The sequence below is a fragment of the Sciurus carolinensis genome, chromosome 10 (genome assembly GCF_902686445.1).
Source record: "Sciurus carolinensis chromosome 10, mSciCar1.2, whole genome shotgun sequence".
NCBI lineage: Eukaryota > Metazoa > Chordata > Mammalia > Rodentia > Sciuridae > Sciurus > Sciurus carolinensis.
This window is the reverse complement of record NC_062222.1, coordinates 96,099,274-96,119,331: the sequence shown is the minus strand read 5'-3', so window position 1 is coordinate 96,119,331 and position 20,058 is coordinate 96,099,274.

Sequence of the window (20,058 nt, the reverse complement as noted above, 5' to 3'; positions counted from 1 at the left end):
AGGAAAGCCCTCAGGGTACTAAGGTTTGGACTTCTGGAACCACAGTGGCAGGGGGACGTGTGGAGTGTCACAACATCTCTGCCCTGGTCCTCGCACTAACCTTCAGGAATCTGAGGCACAGAGGCTGAGAAACTTGCCCAGCATTACATGGCAAAGAAGTGGTGTTGTGTATTGAATTGGGTTTCCTTCTACCCCCAGTTCATGATTGAGGACCTTCCCACCTCCCCACCCTGAACCCCAAATTTGACCTTGCCTGGAGTTAGAGTTGTTGCAGATGTAATCAGTTAAGACAAGGGCGGACCTGAATCCAATAACCGGTGTGCTCAAGAAAAGGGGACATTGGGACCTAGATACGTGCACACAGGGAAAATGCGTTGTGGAAATGCAGGCAGAGATCAGGGTGAGCACCTACAAACCAAGGAACGCTGAAGGTCACCAGCAAACCCCCAGAAACTAGGAGAGAGGCATGAGGTGTTTTCTCTCCCAGCCTCCAGAAGGAGCCAGCACTTTGGATTCCTTGATCTGGGACTTGTAGCCTCCAGAACTATGAGAATCCACTTGGCTGCTGTTGAAGCCACCCAGTTTACGGCACTTAGTCATGCAGCCCCCTCAAACTAACAGCTGTGGCAATTGTTACTTGTTGGTTAACATTTCCAGCTCTCATTGACGGGTGCAAGGAACATGCTGTGGGGATGGGGAGGAGGAGGGAGCTGGTGGCATAGTGAGGACATCATGGTCACTCTTGCTTCCTCCTTGCTGTCTCCTCCCACTTCTTCTCACTGCCAGAGAAGTGTGCCCTGTGCAACAGGTGGCAGGCTGAGCTCTTTACCTGCACAGCTCCACTTCAACCCCAGGCAGCCTGAATGGAAGGTGTACTGGTACCTGTTTTACCAATAAGCTGACTCCATAGTCACAACCTCAGAGAGGCTGAGTAACTTGCCCAAGGGCGCAGAGCAGATTAAGATGCTCTGTGAGCCAAGATGCAATCCCACGTGGTCAGTCTCACGCTGTGCCAGGTCCTCCATCGCAGCTGCGGGCTGAGTCACATTCTCAGAACAGACGTCTGTTTGGCGAGATCTTCAGGACTAGTTGAAGATGTTGCAAGGGGAGACCTGACTTTAGGACTAGAGACAGTTTCCAAGGAGAAATACTCTGAACAACGGAATAGTATGTGTATCAAGGCACAATGTCCTATATGTATTTTTTTTTAAAATCTTCCATTTTGTGTACTTAAGGGTGTTCTCCTTTCCTCTCTCTGTAAGGATATGTGAAGGAGGCAGATGTTTCGCTCCTACCTTGAAGGTGTCCTCTGAGTGCTCTCGGTGTTGAGTTGGAGGGACTGTGAGGATAGGACTCTGCAGATCTGCCTTGTTCCCTGCCCCTGCCCGCTCCCCTCCCGCATCAGCATTGCAAAGAATTTGGTTCTACGGCTTTGTCAATTTTCTCAGTCAGAAAAATGTTCCACCATGCATCTTTTGTTCTTTGTCTGAGGTGGCCGCAGAGTTATAATTTAAAGGCATGTAGAGAAAAGTGGATTTTTTTCATTGCAATTCCATTTTCCTCCTCCTTTGGGATTCTTGGGAAAACCTGATTAAAATGTCAGCCAGAAGAATGGCTGGTGATTCTTTAAGAGGACTGATTAAACCAGGATGACCCAGAGCACTAACAGGAGAAGAAAACCCTGTGGGGATCTGAGTATGTAACTTTCCAGTTATTGAAGTAGAGAAAAAAAATAGTAAGAAAGAAATAAGGTTTGATAGAGAGGAAAGGTGATATTAAAATTATTATGATTAACAATGGTAATAATAGATGCCACCTGAGTAATTGCTGTCCCAGGTGCTACACTAAACCCTTGTTTTATTATCTCTAATGTTCAAATCCTTCCAGGCAGGTGGGATGGCTCTTACCCACATGAGGTTATTGGTCTGTTTTCTGTTGCCAAAACACATGATACCACAGACTGGGAGAGTTACAAAGAAAGGAGGTTTATGTGGCTTACAGTTCTGGAGGTGCAAAATCAGGGGGCCACATCTGGTGATGGCTTTGCTGTCAAAGTCCCAAGGTGGTACAGGACACAGGGCGAGACACAGGGAGGGCGCAGGTATATACGTGTCTCTTTGGGTCTCTCATCCTATTCTTAGAAGGCCACCAGGATTCAATCATGGGGGCTCTGCTCAGATGGCCATATCCAATCCTGACCACCTCCCACAGGTCCTACTTCTAAACCCCAAAGTTGGAGCATGTTTCCACCCTCTTAGTACCGCACAATGAGGATCAAATTTCAACCCAATATCTGTGCCGTATCCAAACGGAGCCATGAGGTTGTGTAGCCAGTGCCTGAGGGTCACATTCAGGGTGGCCCGTAAGACCCATGGCAGGAGGGGATTGTTGGAGTCATCCTGGAATGGGGCTTCACCAGCCTGGGAGACTCAGTTCCTTCTGTCTGGGATTTGAGCACCGACACTTCTTCTGGACTTTTCCGTGACTGGTGGGCCATTTTGGTCTTCTAAAATTTCTCACTAATTGTTTTCTGCTTAGTATGTTTCCTTTGAAAATTTGAATCATTTGATTCTCTTTAGAAAAGGGGAATTTGTTGACTTAGTTGTAGCATTTTAATTTTGTGTCTTCTGAGAACTGCTTTCAGAGCGTGGGGGACATCAAAGTGAGACGAACACAGTTGGACTGTTTGATTCCCCTGAGGTTCTTTGTAGCCCCTCTGCACCCTCTGGCTACATCATGGAGGGAGGACAGAGAGTGTGGACTGTCCAATTGACTTTGGCCAGGTTTCTACAGGGACTGACCTTACCAACTCCCTCCTTCCCTCTCTTCCTCCCTCCTGTTATCCAAGACTCAGTGCAGGTTAAACCACTCAAATGTTGTGTCAAATATAATTGATTTCATGGCACGACGCACCTGATGACTTTGCTCTTTATTTTATTTTGTCATGCTATCCTGCCTGGTAGACTGTGGCTTCCATGTGGGTTCCACGTCTTACTTCATGGCACCTGCTTTCCCCACCCCAGCCCTTATCTTCACCTTGGCATTGATCACAATACTGGACACACAGAAGTGCTGAGAGTATTCCATGGAATGGCTTGGAAAGTCTTTCAGCAGGCTCAATTTCTATAATAAAATTTTGTAGAGTGAAGAACAGCTTCATCGTTGGGAACGAGGTGGGTGTGAGCAGCAGGAAAGAGACAAGGTGAGGAAGAGGGACGGTGCAGCTGTAGAACCCTGTTCAGTCCAGTGTTGGGGAATTTCCTTAAAGAATGCTGGAGGGCCTGCACATTGGTGCAACCACTCTGGAAAGCAGTGTGGAGATTCCCAGAAAACTTGGAATGGAACCACCATTAGACCCAGTTATCCCGCTCCTTGGCCTATACCCAAAGGATTTAAAATCAGCATACTACAGAGATACAGCCACATCAATGTTCATAGCTGCTCAATTCACAATAGTCAAACTATGGACCAACCTAGGTGCTCTTTGGCAGATGAATGAATAAAGACACTGTGGTGTACACACACAATGGAATATGACTCAGCCTTAAAGAAGAATGAAATTATGGCATTTGCTGGTAAATGGGTGAACTTGGAGAATATTATGCTAAGTGAAATAAGCCAAACCCCCCAAATCAAATGTTTTCTCTGATTGTGATGCTAAATCACAACAAGGGGGTGGGTAGGAAGATGAGAAGTACTTTGGATTAGACAAAGGGAAATGAAGGGAAGGGAGGGGGAATGGGAATAGGAAAGATATAGAATCAGACGTTACTTTCCTATGTGCATATATGAATACATGACCGAAGTTATACTCCTTAATGTATGTCCAAATATACTCTACTATCATGTATAACTAATAAGAACAACAACAACAAAGAATCCCCTGAGACATCCCCACACTGGCAGGCAGGGAATGGGGTGAGTGAAGGGCAAGTGACGTTGTTATTCCTGGCCATGGTGCACCTGTGGGCTCCTTTCCAGAAACAGCAACAGGAGGACATGCAGAATCCATAGAACATTTCAAACATGAAGCGCCTTCTTTGTTCAGAAAGGATAGACTTCTATAAAAGCATGCGTGGGGAACCTGGCTCTTGCTGTGTTGAAGAAAAGCATTGGGACTGACTGTTCCCCTGGGTCCCGATCTCTGTGCTCAGGCGAGTCACAGACAGGGTTGGAGGAGCTCCCCTGCTCTAAGTGGTTTCCAGCTTGGCTCTTCTCCAGGGAGCAGAGAACTGCCCACTCTTTCTGCTGTTCAAACAACTAAGAAGCCCATCTTCCAGCACAGGGCAGGGGAGTGCAGGAAATATCTGGATCTTACTTTATCCTGCATTTAATAAGTAAAGACTGAGTCTCTATCTCTGGGGTCTTGCAATTTTCTTACTGTAAAAAAAAAAAAAAAAAATCAAAGTGTTTTCTTCCCTGGAGGGTGGCAGACCACTGATTTGTGTACACACGGGGTGTGCTGTCTTCTCTTTGGTCTTTCCAACCAACCTTATCACATATACATCAAGAGACTCTATAAAAGAAATCTCAGTGATCATTCACTCTCTTCCTCCTTAGAATCCTCCCATGTTTTTGTTTTAAAATCTACCCCAAAGGAAAGAACCGAACTAATTTTAAGCAGACTTTTTAATGCAAAAAATATACACAAGGGAGCAAAGGGCAAGAATTTAAATTACGTGAGATGATGAATTTTTTTTCAGATAATACAGTTATTTGATAACGCTAGCTGGTCTTGAAATTTCTCATTTGCAATTAGATGTGTGATGCTTTTGGTATTCAGGAGAAAATGTTTCCAAATAGACTCATGGGGTCTAAAAGACTTACATTAGAAATGAAAATCAAACAAAAAAATCCTCGCCTAAACAAAAGCTACCCAAGTTCAATTCACCAGGCAGAGACCATGGGGCACGTGACCCTGGCTTCTGAGCATTTGCTGACTTCCCCAGGTCTAGTTTCAGGGCTCTTAGCATCTTAGGACTGATTCCTAGAACTGTGGTGTCTCAGGGTCAGCAGGAGCTTGGATGCACATCTAGTCCGTGCAAATGTCTAGTGCTCTTCCCAAAGGTCCCTTGGCCTCTGCTTGCATAACTCCAGGGACAGAGGGTTTCTCTAGCTCACGTGGTGTCTCATTTCATCTACAGAAAACTCTGGGAAATTTTTAATGTTGTACTAAAATCAGTTCAAATACTTTTATTGAGTGCATAGATGTTTAAGCTGCATTGAGAAAGCTATGGACAAAATAAATAGAAATCCCCATGCTCTTGAAGCCTGTCTTCTACAGAAGGGAGAAGGAGAATAAAAGGAAAGTGAAATGAAGAACATGACAGGGAGAAATAAGAAGAAAAACTAGAGAATGTCAGGTCAGGGGTGGGTATTCACGACCTTAGCCATTGTGGTCAGAAAAGTCTCACTGATGAGTGACTTTCCAGTGGAGTATCTGAGGGAGGAGCATTCCCCCAGTGAACACAGTAAGTGCAAAGGCCCTGAGGCAGGAGTGTACCTGATGTCTTTAGTGAGGAGACCAGTGTGTAGGAGCAGGGTGGGTGGGGGGTTCCCTTCAGGAAAATGGGAGTATATGAGATTAGAAAGGAATTGGGAACCAGGCCACACAGGGGCACTGATTTTTACTCTGAATAAAGTGAGGAGTCATTGGAGTGTGTTGAACTGGGAACTAATATGATTTGACTTACGTTTTAAAAGATTTTCTCTGAAATAGTCTATACAGGAAAATGAATGGGCTTCCAATGACAGTCAGGGTGCTGTTGAGGTAGTTTAGGCCAGAGGTGCTGGTGTCTGGGTGGGTTCTGCCTTGCTTCCAATGGGTCTCACTTGTGGATCCTGGCATTATCTTCTGGGGCTCATTTAACACATGCTGTCCTCTTTCATATATTCGTGTTTTTTTTTGAGATGGGGGTCTTACTATGTCACCCCAGGTTGGCCTTGAACTTGCGATCCTCCTGCCTCCACCTCTGGAGTCACTGGGATTGTACGTGTGCGTCCCTGTGCTGAACTTCTCCTTCACATTTTTGAATTAAAGTAAAAATAAGGCAAATGCCTCTGTTGTCTTCTCTTTTCTTCCCCTCGCTCTTCCTTCCTTTTCTCCATAGGTGACCATTCTAAAATGTGTTAGGCATGTTTTTCTGTTTGTATGGGTTCTTGTAGAACGTGTTTTACGGTCATAGATTTCTTTTTTTGGTACCGGGGATTGAATTCAGGGGTGCTTAACCAGTCAGCCACATCTCCGAACCCTTTTTTTGTATTTTTTATTTAGAGTCAGGGTCTCACTGAGTTACTTAGCACCTCGCTGTTGTTGAAGCTGTCTTGAACTCGTGATCCTCCTGCCTCAGCCTCTGGAGCTGTTGGGATTGCAGGTGTGTGCCACCGCGCCCGGCTGGTCACAGATTTCTTAAACCCAAACGACATGTGCAGATGGCATTCAGTTTCCTCCTGTTGCTGGGTATGCTGCGTGTCTGCTGCTTCCTCCGAGGAGGCCAGTGAGTCCTGCAAAGAGCCAGCTGGACATGTTCCTGGCTCTTCCCTCTAGTCCATACCTGCCCACTTCTCCAGCCTTCTCCACATACGGTAGCCCTGGGTCCCCTCCTGCCTGCCCACTCTGTCCTGAGCCTCTCCAGTCTATTTCTGCTCACGGTCTCGGGCTTTTGAGAGTAGCATCAGTGCCTGCAAACTGACATTTTTCAGTCCTGAACACAAGTCTCAAGTAGCTGAGAAGTGGGGGTGGGGACTCTGGGATGAGGGAAATAGAAGCCGCAGGACGCAGTGAGCCCTGGATTTCAAAGGTTCGGACAGCAGACCTGGCCTCAGTGTTCATGGGCAGTGTGGAGCAGTGGTGAAGAACTTGGGCTTTCAGTCCTGCTGCTGTAGGTTTGCCTTTTAGTTCTCCTTTCTGTCAACTGTGTGACTTTGGGTGACCTTAGCCTTTCTGAACTGAGTGTTCCCCATCTGTAAAATGGTGATAATCACAGTTCTGGTTTTGTGAGGCTGTTGTCAGGTGCAATACTATACAGAAGCTTTTGGTTCAGAGCACAACACAGAGTGGGTCTTTGGTAAGTATTGACTGTAACTTTATAATATAAACTCATACCTGCCTAGACTGTCATAGAAACGAAATACAAGATGTTCATTTGCTTTGCAACAGATACTAAAAGGTTCTCTTAAAAGCAATTTCTCAAGAGCATTTATGCTATTCCTTAAATGACCCAAATTGGGTTTACACACTGCTTTTCAGCAGCTAGCTTGCAGAGAACTTGGCTTACCTGTGCTATGGCAGCGAGGGTGATGTCCCACCACAGAAGGGAGTGGACCCAACGTTTCCTGTGTGCAGACCCTGTGGTGTTCCCCATTCCTCTCCCAGACCGTGGGACACTGTAACCCCAGCACTGGATACAATTTTTAAAAAGTTTTGAGAATAACACTATATTCTAAGAAGTGATGCATTTGCTTTTCCCATTGAAAACTTGCACAAATGAAAATATAGAAGTAGAGGACTTTAAGGGACAGGAAGAGTTTAGTGTCATTGAGATCTCGGGATTGGAGGGGAAGGCAGAGGTCATCTGGTGTGTCCTTCTCCTTCTGCAGGTGAGGCCCTGGAGGCTGACCAGGTGGGTGGTTCATCCACAGCCACCCGGCTTGTACATGGCACGACTGTAGGGACTCAGATTGCCCACCCAGCGACTGTCTTCCACTCATGGATCCTGGTGAGGAATGGATTTTAACTGCCAATTTTTTGGATTATTTATTTTTTCTTAAAAACTCTGGGAATGAACTTTGTTCTTTCCCGTGGTACTCTCTCCCAGCTTTTTCTGAAACACAACCCAGTTCTCTCTTGGAACAATTTTGATACCTAAGCCCAGGCCTGCCATAGAATCATCACGGTTCTGTAACATTCTGAATAGACCAGGAAGAAGAAAACACTGGCACGATGCACATTCTTTATCCCTCCAAATGCCTCCAACTTGAACTTCCTGAAGTCTCCTCTGATCTTCCCTCCACGGCCCCCTGTTAATGTCCCTCCCACTACAGTGTTGGTGCAGGAGGGTGGGTCTTCATCCCCTGGTATATGACAAGTGCCGGGCAGAAATGGGAGCTCAGTAGGTGCTTTCTGGGGACTGAGTGCCTACTGTGTGCCAGGCATTCCTCTTGGCCCCAGGGAGCGTAGTCTCCCTCAGCACCATGCATAGGGACAAGGGGAGAGAAACTGCAGCTGCCTCTGTGACGGAAGCGAGGCCTAAACTCACCTGTCTGTCCCTGGCAGACTCAGAGGCACTCTTGTCCAAAGAGCAGAGTTTCTCTCCTTACCTTGCACATCAGGCGCCACGCCTCACCACCCCAGGGGCCACACATGTGAACACACACACATCTGGGGTCAGTGTGAAGTGTCGTCTGTCCCCTTCAGATACTTTTCTCACAGTCTTGCATGGTGCCTAAATTCCCCACTACTGGAATGATCTCTGGGTTAAGGAACATTTATCACAGACCCATTTTTTTTTTTTTTTTTTTTTTTTTTGGTACTGGGGATTGAACTCAGGGACACTGAACTGCTGAGCCCTATTTTGTATTTTATTTAGAGACCAGGGTCTCACTGAGTGCTTAGCGCCTCAGGGTTGCTGAGGCTGGCTTTGATCTCGCAATCCTCTTGGCTCAACCTCTAGAGCTGCTGGGATTACAGGTATGCCCTGCACAGACCCATTTTTAATGATAAATAATTCACCTATAGACACCAAACATGAGGTATTAGCAACACCAATAAGTTCACATGGATTAGTTTTTCAGGCCAAAGATAGAAAAGAAAAAAACATTTAAGAAATGAGCATAAAATAGTTATATTCTGTTGATGAAGGAGAGAGGAGAGAGGGCTGAGAATGTTCTAGAACATTGTTATTCAAAGTGTGATCCAAGAATGAGTGCAGTTCTGCACCAGGTAAATAACTTCATAGTCCTTAAGCACTCTTCTTTTTTTTCAAGGCCAAGGGCCGAACTCAGGGCTTTGCGTGTGTGCTAGAAAGTGCTCTGCCACTCAGCTAAATCCCCAACCCCAGCATTCTTCTTAATTAAGCTAAAAACTCCCCCCCTGTCCCCGGGCATCCAGACTTTCTCACTGGGAAGCAGATGCTGATATCCATTCTAGTGCAAGATCCTTGTTCCCTCACTGCCTACAGTGGAGGCCCAGGAAACAGCTACATGACATTGATCTAGAAGATGGGTCACTGCCAGGGTAGGTAGGTCCAGGAAGTGGAGGAGATCCCTGGACTTCTGGGGCAACTGTTACTGGATGTGGGTAGGATGGACAGAGGAGTTGGTTTTCTTTACTTCACAGCAGTGCCTAAAGACAAGGGGTTGACTTAAGTTCTTTCCTTCCCTCCCTCCCTCCCTCCCTTCCTTCCTTCCTTCCTTCCTTCCTTCCTTCCTTCCTTCCTTCCTTCCTTCCTTTCTCTCTCTCCTTTTCTTTTATTTAAAAATTTTCCACTTGCTTCAGTACCTTGGCAAACGGAAACTCCACTTTTTGTTGAACATCACTGTAGCGCAAAGGAAAGAACAAAGAGTCAAATCTCAGATAGTTTAAATCCATGATTCTCCACTGATGAACTGGGTGATCCTTGACCAATACCTTCACTTTTCTGTTCCTTAATTTATGGAAATCGAATGACAGAAGACACAATATAGCTTTACTGAAGTAACGAAGTGTAGTGCATACCTCAATGCAGGATTTTGGGCACATGGATGCTTTTTTGGAATAAGTGGATTGAGTGATATTTTGCATGCATTATCTCATGTATCCCTCTCAACAACACTATGAGGTAGGAACTGTTATCAGCCCATGCTGTAGCGGGGGAACCAGAGACTTAAAAAACAAAGCCTGAGAAAAACTGCCTGCAGTTGGAGCTGGAGCCAAGATGACTCATAGATCAAAAGAACTGCTTGAAACTAGCACCCCCGATTTTCCTGAAGGCTTTTTTGTTGTATTGATAATAATGAGTTGGCTGTGTGGGCAGTGACTTGATAAAGGAAAACAAACTGAATCATTAAGCCTCTGCTTTATCGTCTCCCCTTTATAGACTGCAGAACTGACTTGGGTGAGGAAATTCCACCAAAAACTTTAACACGGAAAGAAAGAAAAATGAAAAAAGGCGAGATCCCTCTAAATAGCTCTGCAAAGGTCAATGGGATTAATATACCCTTTGAACATGGTTATTTTAGCTGAAATAAGGAAACAACATGGGGGAAACTTCACAGACTACTTGTATAATAGAAATGTAATGTATTTGCCCTTTTTCTCTTCCTTTGTAGTGAAGGTGTGATTACATGAGGCAAGTCGGTAGAATAAATGGAACAACCGTGAGGTGTTCTGGAAATGGGTTGATTATTGTAAATGTTATTTTATGTTCTCAGGTTCATCAAACTTTTCAACTCAAGGTGGCTTGAGAAGAATGAGTAGATAATGGGCAGCTAAATTTGATGGATTAGAAGCCTGGAGAAAATGTGTGCTCTTGGGGACATTTGCAATCGCTTTCTATGTTCTTTATAATTTAAACAAACTAGTTCTAAGTTACTTTATAGGTCAAACTTAATTTTTAACCTCTTGTGAAATGAAAATTAACCTTGAGGTAAAATTCACAGAATTTTCCAAATAGAAATTAGAGCCATAGCAGACATTAGTAAATGTTCTCGGAAAAAAAGGATTGTATATGTGGTTAAAAAGTTTTGAAGCTACTGAGTTTGACGGAGTTAGACTTCCCTACTGCAGGATTTTCTCAGAGTCTCTAATGTGCTGATGTGGACCATAAGCCACATTATGCTATTTGCCACATCAAAATTATTTGATTGGGCAAAAACCCAGAAAACAAACAAACCGAAACTTCTGTGCTTCCTTCCCCACCCCTGGAATCATCTGTGGGGGATAGAGTTCTCTGGAATATATTTAGGAAATATTGATCTTCTCCAACCCTCTTTACTTGATAGTGTAGGAAATCGAGTTTCACAGAGTTTATGTACCTTGTATTCAATATCTTGTTTTCGTGTCTGCCTAGGAGGTGTGCCTGTAAAATGGTACAATTTTAATTTTATGATCATAGAAATATCGCTTGGACCCGAGTATCGTCTTTCACACTGGAACCCTGGAGTGTGTTATCATGGAATCCTTCTAAGCCCTTCCAGAGTTTCCCTTGGCTGTTGTCACGTTCTGGCTATCAGGCTGACACACAAGACATCATCAGCCTGCGACCGCAGGCCAACCTCTGACTGGGGCTGTTGTGACGGGAAGAGAACTTGGGCGGCCCATCCAGACTGGCTCTGCTAGTCTCCCTCGATCGTTAACAAGTGACATAACTTTATTTTCTAAACTCTTAGAGCCTGAGCTCCTTTCCCTGAAAATCTGGTTACTAGACTACCTAGCTCCTGAAGTCACCTGTGGGCATCCTTTATGGGAGGGAGGTCAAGTGCGTTGTCTCTAGAAGCTGACTGTTTGGATTGTGTTTTCGCCTCTAAGGTTTAATAGCTTTTACATCTTGGGAAAATTATTTTGCACAGTTTCTTCCTTTTCAGAATGCAAACTTGCTGTAGTTTGGATCTTAAGTCTCCCTCAGAGGCTCATGTGTTAAAGGCTTGGTCTTCAGCTGGACGTGATTGAAAGGTGGTGGGAACTTTCAGAGATGGGGCCTCATGGGAAATCTTTGGGTCTTTGGAGGTCTGGTCTAGAAGGCTTTTGTGGAACAACGGTCTCTTCCTCTCTTGCTCTTTTGCTCTCTATCCACGAGGTAAATGATTTTGCTTTGCTGTTTTCTTGGGCTGCGTCACCCAAGCAACAGGGCCAACCACATGTGAACTGCAACTTATAAAACTTTGAGCTAAAATAAACCTTTTCTCTTTAGAAGTTGATTAGCTTAAGTATTTCTTACAGTGTCAGAAAGCCTACCAACACAGAATGTAAAAGTTGTTACCTTCTAGAGTTGCATGGATTAATAAAATAGTATTTGTAAAGTGCTTAGTGGTGTCTGATGCATAATAAATGTTCTGTAAATTCCAGATGCTATTTGTCTAACTACTAAAATATTAGACAGACTTGAAAAGGGTTCCCTTTTAAGAGAATTTTTGATTTTGCTAAGGGTGAATGGATGGGAAAGTTAGGTAAGGAAAAGAAAATTAAGAGGACAAGAGGTAAGAATGATTTCTTGCATAAAAAATTTACATATAAAATTACAAATTATAATGACTAAATATGGATTAGAATGACCAAAAAGTTGTGTTTCTGTGTAACAAGATGACCACAGACTTATCAGCTGAACACCATACACACTTGTTTTCTCATGGTTTGGGGGTCAGGAGTCACACCAGGCTTACTTATGTCCTCTGTAAACTTGTAAAATTCAGCTGGGGCTGGGGTCTCATCTGAATGCTTGGCTGGGCAAGGGTTTACTTCTGAGCTTGTGTAGTTGTTGGCAGCATTCAGATCTCTGCAGATGGTTATAGGGACTAAGCGTCTACCAGAAAGATGGGCTACAGTCTTCTGTGACCACGTCGTGTGCGTGGTCACGTGCATCCCATCATCTTTGCCACATTCTGCTTTTCAGAGCAGGCCCCAGAGCCACCCACACTCAAGAGCAGGGCATCACATGAGGATGTGAACACCAGGAGGCAGAGGCGCAGGGCCACCTTAGCTTCTCTTGACATAGGTTGTTTTTAAAATTTAAGCCTATCTTAAAAAGGTCCAGGTTTTGACCTGCTCCTGAAACCCATTTTAAAAGACGGCATTTTAAGAAAAAAAACCAACATGGTTAGGATATGTCTAGTGTTCCAAGATGACATCGTTGAGGGGACAATGCCCATTTCTATTAGAATTTACATCATATCAGGTTGTTTGTGGCCAGTTATATTATTTCATTATCAAATTTCATCTATTCCAAAACTAAGGGAGTTTTCTGTGACCTCTTTATCTAAAAAGATCTGAAAAGATAAACCTGCCTTTATCTAAATTTCTGTGTTCAGGATTCTGAATTTACCACACACTAGTGTAAGGATTCACGTTCCCTGGCTGTGGAGGGTGGTGGGAGTTGGTGCTAAGCAGCTCTGGTGGCTTTTGTTATAATCAAGTACAATCACCGGGCGCTTGGTGTTGAACCTCACGAGGTGGAAGAAGTTCGTATAGAGATGTGTCATGCTCACCTGTGTGAGATAATCAACTTGAACAGAAAAGACACACACATCACAAGACACTCAAACTTGATATGTACCCCTCCACAAATGGTCCTAGGGCATAAGGTCATCTTAACTTTGGAGCTTCAGGATGCTATAAAATCGACAGATCACAGGGCACAAAAATCTCTTAAATTCGGTTTGATGAACAGAGATTTTTCTAGGGAGTGTGAGATTACCGCTCACATAAAAAATGGAAGTGAGCTGGGTCTTGCTTAGTTTCTACTTCATAGAAATCGCAGTGAGCCAATAATAAATGCATTTGGATGCTGAGATGGCTCCCTGGAAGAAAATCTTCAGTGAAGATTTTTCAAAACTCTGATCCATTCCCCAGGATTTGTAGTCATGTTATTGATTCATTATTTTCACCTCATTTGAAGCATTATTCATCTATGACTTTGGTTTGTGGTTGAATTCTACTGAGAATAAAATCAGCAAAACGTTTCTCCTTGAACTTCATTTTTCTTTGTATGTTCTTGATAGTATCAAGAGGGCCTGGAGAATTTTTGTCACAAGCAAACATAGGCTTATTTGTATTGAAATCTGATATACTCATCATTGACAAGCAGAGTGTGCTAGATGTACAAGTGAATTTATAAGTAAATATGAGGTTTCTCATAAACATTATTGTGTTGGCAGATTAGTGTTTTTAGACTCATGGCTTTAAAAAGTTCACATTCCTGGAACAAGTCAGCTCAAGACCCCAAATGAGAAAAACACTAGCACCACCCATAACCACAGAATTGAACAACAAAAGATCTCATCCTCACATTAGATTGTAGTCCTAGGTCTGCCCTTAACTTGATATGTGACCTTGGGAAGTTCACTTAACCCCAGATGGGAACGTTATATAAAGGGCTCTTCAGATGTAGAATCTCATAACTCTTGGGGAGACAGAGAGGTGGTGGCCTTTTATAAACAGAGTGTCAAATTTCTAACCTCTGATCTTCTGGTATTTTCAAGGGATATCCGAGGTCACTGGGTTGACTTTACTGAGCAGGGGTGAGAGAGGAGGTACTGGGATGATACAGAGATGAATAGCAAGTCCCAAACCATCAGAGGGAAAGTGTGAGTGATAAATTCGGCCACCTTTATTGAACATTTTCAAGTGCAGGGCACACCGCCAGGTTTTGCTGGAGTTGGGTAAATAGGATTAAGATGTAGTTTCTGCCTCAAAAAGGCCCACAGGATGGAGGAAAAATAAGAGTTGATAAATAAATAAAACAACCCAAGTCAAGATGGTATGATTATGGCCATGAGGAAGATTCAGACCAGCAGTTATTAAAGTTTACATGGAACAATCATATCTGGTTTGGAAAGAATGGGCCCAGAAAAGTTTTCATTAAAAGATGACACTTGGAATGGACCTTAAAGGATGGAGAGGGTTTACCTGATGAGAAGGAGGCAAGGGAGCATTAGGCAGAGGGAGACGGATGAGCCCTGGCGTGGGGATGGGAGATGTGGGCTTTGGGAATGAAATGGAACCATTCCATTTGGTTGGACAGTGGGCAATTGTGATGAAAAAGTAGGCATTGGCAGGGCTCATGAATTCATCAGCCACACGGGGACAGCAGCCCAGGTAGGCTGTGTGGCTGGGCGTCCTGGCTTACACGGCATACTCTCCCTCTGAGATAGACTGATTTTCATCTTTATGCCAACAGGATGCATTTTAAGGACACGAAGGTCACTGCAACAATATCTTGCCCTTTGCACTGACCCAGGGTTGCTGCACAACCCCTGTGTAATGCAATGCTTTCTAGCTGCATGAGAGAATGGCTAACATCCCCATCACCCAATAGCAGAGGCACCATCCACAGTCTCGTCAGCGCATTAAAAAAGCTGCAAGGCCTCTCTATGGCAAAACCCACTCTGTTTAGCAAATCCTCTTGAACATGAAAAAGGTCTGGTTCTCAAAGGAACCATTTCCAAATGAAGCTAAAAATGTAGTACCCTTTTCTTTTTAGCATCCTAGTGACTATCTCCTTCATAATCCGTTTGGACTTAACTATCCTATAAATATTTGTCTTGCACCTTTTTTTAGAGAATTTTTTCCCCATTACTGAGTTCCATGCCAGCTTCCTGTGTTCTCAGAACCCACATAATGGCATATAAGGAATAAGCAACTCTCATGCAATGCGCCTTGTCCTTGTCAATTACAGGCACAACTCTTATGCATTATTTAAGCGCCTGCTGTCCTGGAGTGAGCCCAGTAGTGTTTCAAGTATTCAGAAAGAAGGCCCTTGAAGCTTCCCATAAGGAATCATACTCTTCGTGGTAGTGAGTGGAGAGAAGTACCAGGAGCAGCTGTAAATAAATAAATAAACAAACACTGGGCCAAAGACCTGAATAGAGGCTCCTGGTAGATTTGCGTTCTTGGGGTCAGTTCTGTAGCCTGTGCCCAGTGCTATCTAACTTTGAAGTATTCTTTTATGCCTCTGGTTAACTAGGGAGCAGAGCAAAAGTATAGCAACAAACACTTTAGCAACAAGAAACATCTGGCAGGTGCCAAGAACTATGTTAATCTTGGAAAAAAAAAAATCCCATGATGGGGTTATTATTTTCACTTTTCAGATGAGGAACCTGAAGCACTAAGAGGTTAAGTTACCAATTCAAGGTCGCATGCCAGGTAACAGTTTCTTTTCCCAGCGCAGAGTCAGAAGAGCTGGGATGGTAAATGCCTAGTGGATTCTTAAGGGGGACAGTGTCATTGGTGTGGTGGATACTGTAGGACTCTGCCCAATCTCCTGGAGGAGATGATACTCATTCCCCCAGTTCCTGGGAATGTTGGTAGTGGATGACTCTCAGCTGAGCCCTTCTCTGGCCATTGCCCTCAATAGAAAGAACCACTTCACCTAAGGTCATGCTCTCCCTTCGGGCAGTTAGAGTCATAGACACGTCTAAGGGGAGAGTGTGATAAGAGGCCTAGCCACCCTGCCCTAAAGCCTGCCAGCTCTGCAAGACCAGCTCAGCTCTGAAGTCTGATCACATTTCTTTATCTTCTCCACAGGTGCTGGGGGATCTTCCAGTATCTTCTGCAGGCTGGTCTCCGGCTCTGAACTAAGACATTCAGCAAGGTGAAAGCAACCTGGCTTCAGTTAGGAGGCTTGACTTTCTCTCCTGGCTGCAACACTTCCTCCCCAGTCACAGACCTCGGGTACATTATATTGATAGGGGACCGTCAGTTGTCAGTGATGGGAACATAAAACGAAGGGAATAGTTCTATAACTGGGCCCACCGTGCTGATTCCCCACATGCTTTCACTTTTAAAAAACAATTTACCTGCAGCTCTGCCTGGATTAAATCCACGGGACATGTTACATTCCTTAGCAAACAACCTGTTATCTGTAGGGGAAATGCAGGCCTGAAATGCAGATAAGAACACTGAGCTACTCTAAGGGGGGAGCTTTGTGGCCCTTACACAAACCAGATCCCAGAACTCGGGGAGATAAGGATAATTCCCCTGACTATAAAACATGTAAGAACAGGTTCTAATTAAAACCAGTCAACATGGTCAAAGTGACCTAGACTTGTTGTGGCAATGGGGACCTGAAAGTCTTATGTCATCCTGCTGTCAGTCAAAAGTCAGGAGGTGAACCTGAGTGGGAATCTCTGGAAACTTCCTTGGGATCCCCAATAAAATTGGGTGCAGGAGAGGGATGGTGTGTCTACTCCTTTGAGAGTGTCCCCCTTTCCCCTTTCCTATCCCTTCTAATGAACTCATGCCTGTTACTCTCAGCAACATGTCTGAAATCTTTTGACTTGATCGCTAGAATCAGGGTTTGAAGGGGGACCTTTGCACTGCCTTGGTTTCCCCGAAGGCCCCAGCACTGTAACAGTAATACCTTCCCTAATCTCAGTTTTACAATGGATTCAATGGATTCAGGGTGGTTGTTAGTATTAAAGAGATAAACGTACGAAATGTAAGGCCTGGCACTTAGTTTATGGCCGAGCCCCAGTCGTCTGTGGCCTGGAGGGCAGCCTCTGCAGCTCTGGTTAGGAAAGGCAGAAGCCAGGAGCCTCTCCGGTGGGGGCAGGTTGGGTAAGCGCTTAGAAGGCCTTCTGCCTAAGCTGCATTCCCAGCCCTGACCAGCAGCCCAAGCCCCTTGGCTTGTTGGTTTGGCTTCACTTGAGTTTTCTAAGCTCCATCTGTGCTAACATTTTCATGAATTTATATAGATCTATTTATAATAGATAGAGCTTCTATTTTGATTTTTCTGTATTAAAAGCATTCGAGGTGAACCTGGAAGGGAGGAAGAGGTGGGAAAGAGGGAGAAGGAGAGAGAGAGGGAGAGAGGGAGAAAGAGGAGGAGGAAGAGGGATTGGGAGGGACACACACACACATACACACACAGGGAGAGAGGGAGAGAGAAAGAGAGAGAGAGAGAGAGGGATATTGAGATTTTGTAATTCAGGCTTATGACTTTGAGATTCATTGACCATGACCTTCATTAAAAAGTACATTTATATCACTATCTGACACATACACATGTGTGTGTACACACACACACACACACACACACACCCCAAAACCCCAGTTCCAGGAATTAGTGCATGCTCTTACTATGTGCAGGGTATTATGTTCTTTACTGTTCTGTCCCTTCCATTCACTTCCACACCAAATGTCCCCAGAGGCTCGCTCTTCCCTCCTTAGCCTTCCCAGGACTGAGTGGCTCTGTGAAACAGCAGGTTGAGTGCTGGCTTCCCCCTCCCTCCAGGGTGGAGTGGGGCGCATCTGCCTGCTGTAGGCTCTCGCTGGGAGTGGGGCCTCCTGCACCCTGCTTTCTTGCTGTCTGGGAATCCCACTTTGTATTTCCACTGCATGGTGCTGGTGGGGGTGTGTTACTGTCCCTTTGCATGTCAGTTTCATTTAAAGGGATTGTTTACCTCCTAAATTGTGTTGCAAACTAGTTTTTATTTTTTTAAAGCTAGTTGTTCTCTTACAGGAAGCAGTGTGACCAGAAGTCCTTAAGCGCATGTTTGACCCTCAATTCCCTGGTGAGAAGAATTATACCTTTCATTTACATTTGCTAATTTTCAAAAAGGAGCTTGGTCAACTGAGCTTGTAGTAAAAGAAGCCTAATTTCCACTCTGGGTCAAGTTCTTGTTCAATAGCACGTGGGTGCAGGACTGGGTTTCCGTGAGCTCTTGTGCTTTGGGACTCTCAGCTGGGGCAGGGTGAGCGGCAAAGCCACCCAGGGAGCTGCTGTGCCTTCCCCTGTCTCTCCAGCGACAGAATTCAAAATCTTTAACCACGGGTCATGGGAACAGAAGCTTGCTGGAGCATCGGGCAAAGAAGGCCTGCTCTGCCACAGGTTCCTGAGTTCAGGTGCCCGTCATGGAGGACTAGTGAAGTGCTGCAGGGGCGAGGGGCACCTGGGAGAGCACGCTGATGACCTTGCTGCCTCCCTGCTGGGTGGCTTGTGCCCACACACAAGGGTGAAGAGATGCACTGGAGTTCTTGGAGAGGGATGTTCTGGAGGAGCTCGGGGGTCTTCTGGCATGTCCCTTCCTACTCCCAGTAGTGAGGACTCCTGCTTCTTTATGGTGTGCAGTGGGGAAATCTATGGGAGCAGAGGTGGAAGTGAGGTAGGAAGATAGCATAGGCAGCCAGGATAAGGGCCTTGGAGAAGGATAGGGTAAGAGGGGGACATCATGCCAACCTGGAAGGGGCCATCAGGTCTGGAGAACATCCCGTGACTTGCTACTCCCTGTCATCTTGAAGCGTCTTCTGAGTTAGAACACCTGTTTCTGTTCTTCACAACTTTAACCATAGCAGCCCTTTCTTAGTTACCCTTGACCCTACCCCTAGCAATGACAGACCACAAAGTACACCCCTACCTGAAGCACTTCCTCCCCACAACAGCCTTGTCAAACCACAAGGTTGGACCTGTCCTCTCAATTATGTAAATAAGGGATTGAAATCATGTACTTCTGTTTGGTTTATTAAACTCAGAGTTTAGAGGGCTTAACTGATTCATCCCCCATCCCACCAATCACCTCAGTGGGACATCAGATATGCCTTTAAAAACCCCTAGACAACGGACACCCATTGGCATCCCTCTCTTGGGGTCCCTCTCCTTCAGGAGCTCTGTTTTCTTTCTGTTACTCTAATAAATCCTGTTACTTTGCTCTCATCCTTGTGTCTGTGGGTTTCATTCATGGAATTTGCAAGACAAAGAACCCAGCTGCCTAACTTTGTGTTACAGAAGATTGAGGTACAGCAGCAACATGAAGGTCTGGAACAAAAGTTCCCTGTGCCCTGATGCCCCGTAAGTCTGATGACGAGGTACCCTGAAAGCAAGGTCTCAACCTCAGCTCTACTGAGACGTTGGGTAACATGACCTTTGTGGTTGGGGGTCCTTTGTAGGATGTTTAGCAGAATTCCTGGTGTCTGTACACTGGATGCCACAGGTATTCTCCTCACTTCAGCTGGGACAATTGAAAATGTCTCCGGACATTGCCAAATGGTCCCTGAGTGACAACATCAACACTGGTTGATAACCCTATCTTATTGGTAAAGTAAGGTCTTTATTTTATTTTTTGAGTCAAACATTTCTGCTTTTTGCAGATAATAATACTGAAACATTTAATAACGCTCTGACTTTTGGATATATATGAACATCATGTTTTCACATGGAGAGTGACATATTTTTATAATGATCATTATAAATGCTGTAAGCTACTACTAAGCACAGTGATTAAAGAGACGGACTCTTTTCCCCAATTCTTTGTTTGGTAAGGACACCAAAGAGAATTCTGCTAGGAAGATTTATTGGCTGATGAAAAATGGAGTGCCCACTGGATATTGATTAGAGAGGAATGCTTCAATAGTATGGCCCAGGATGGACT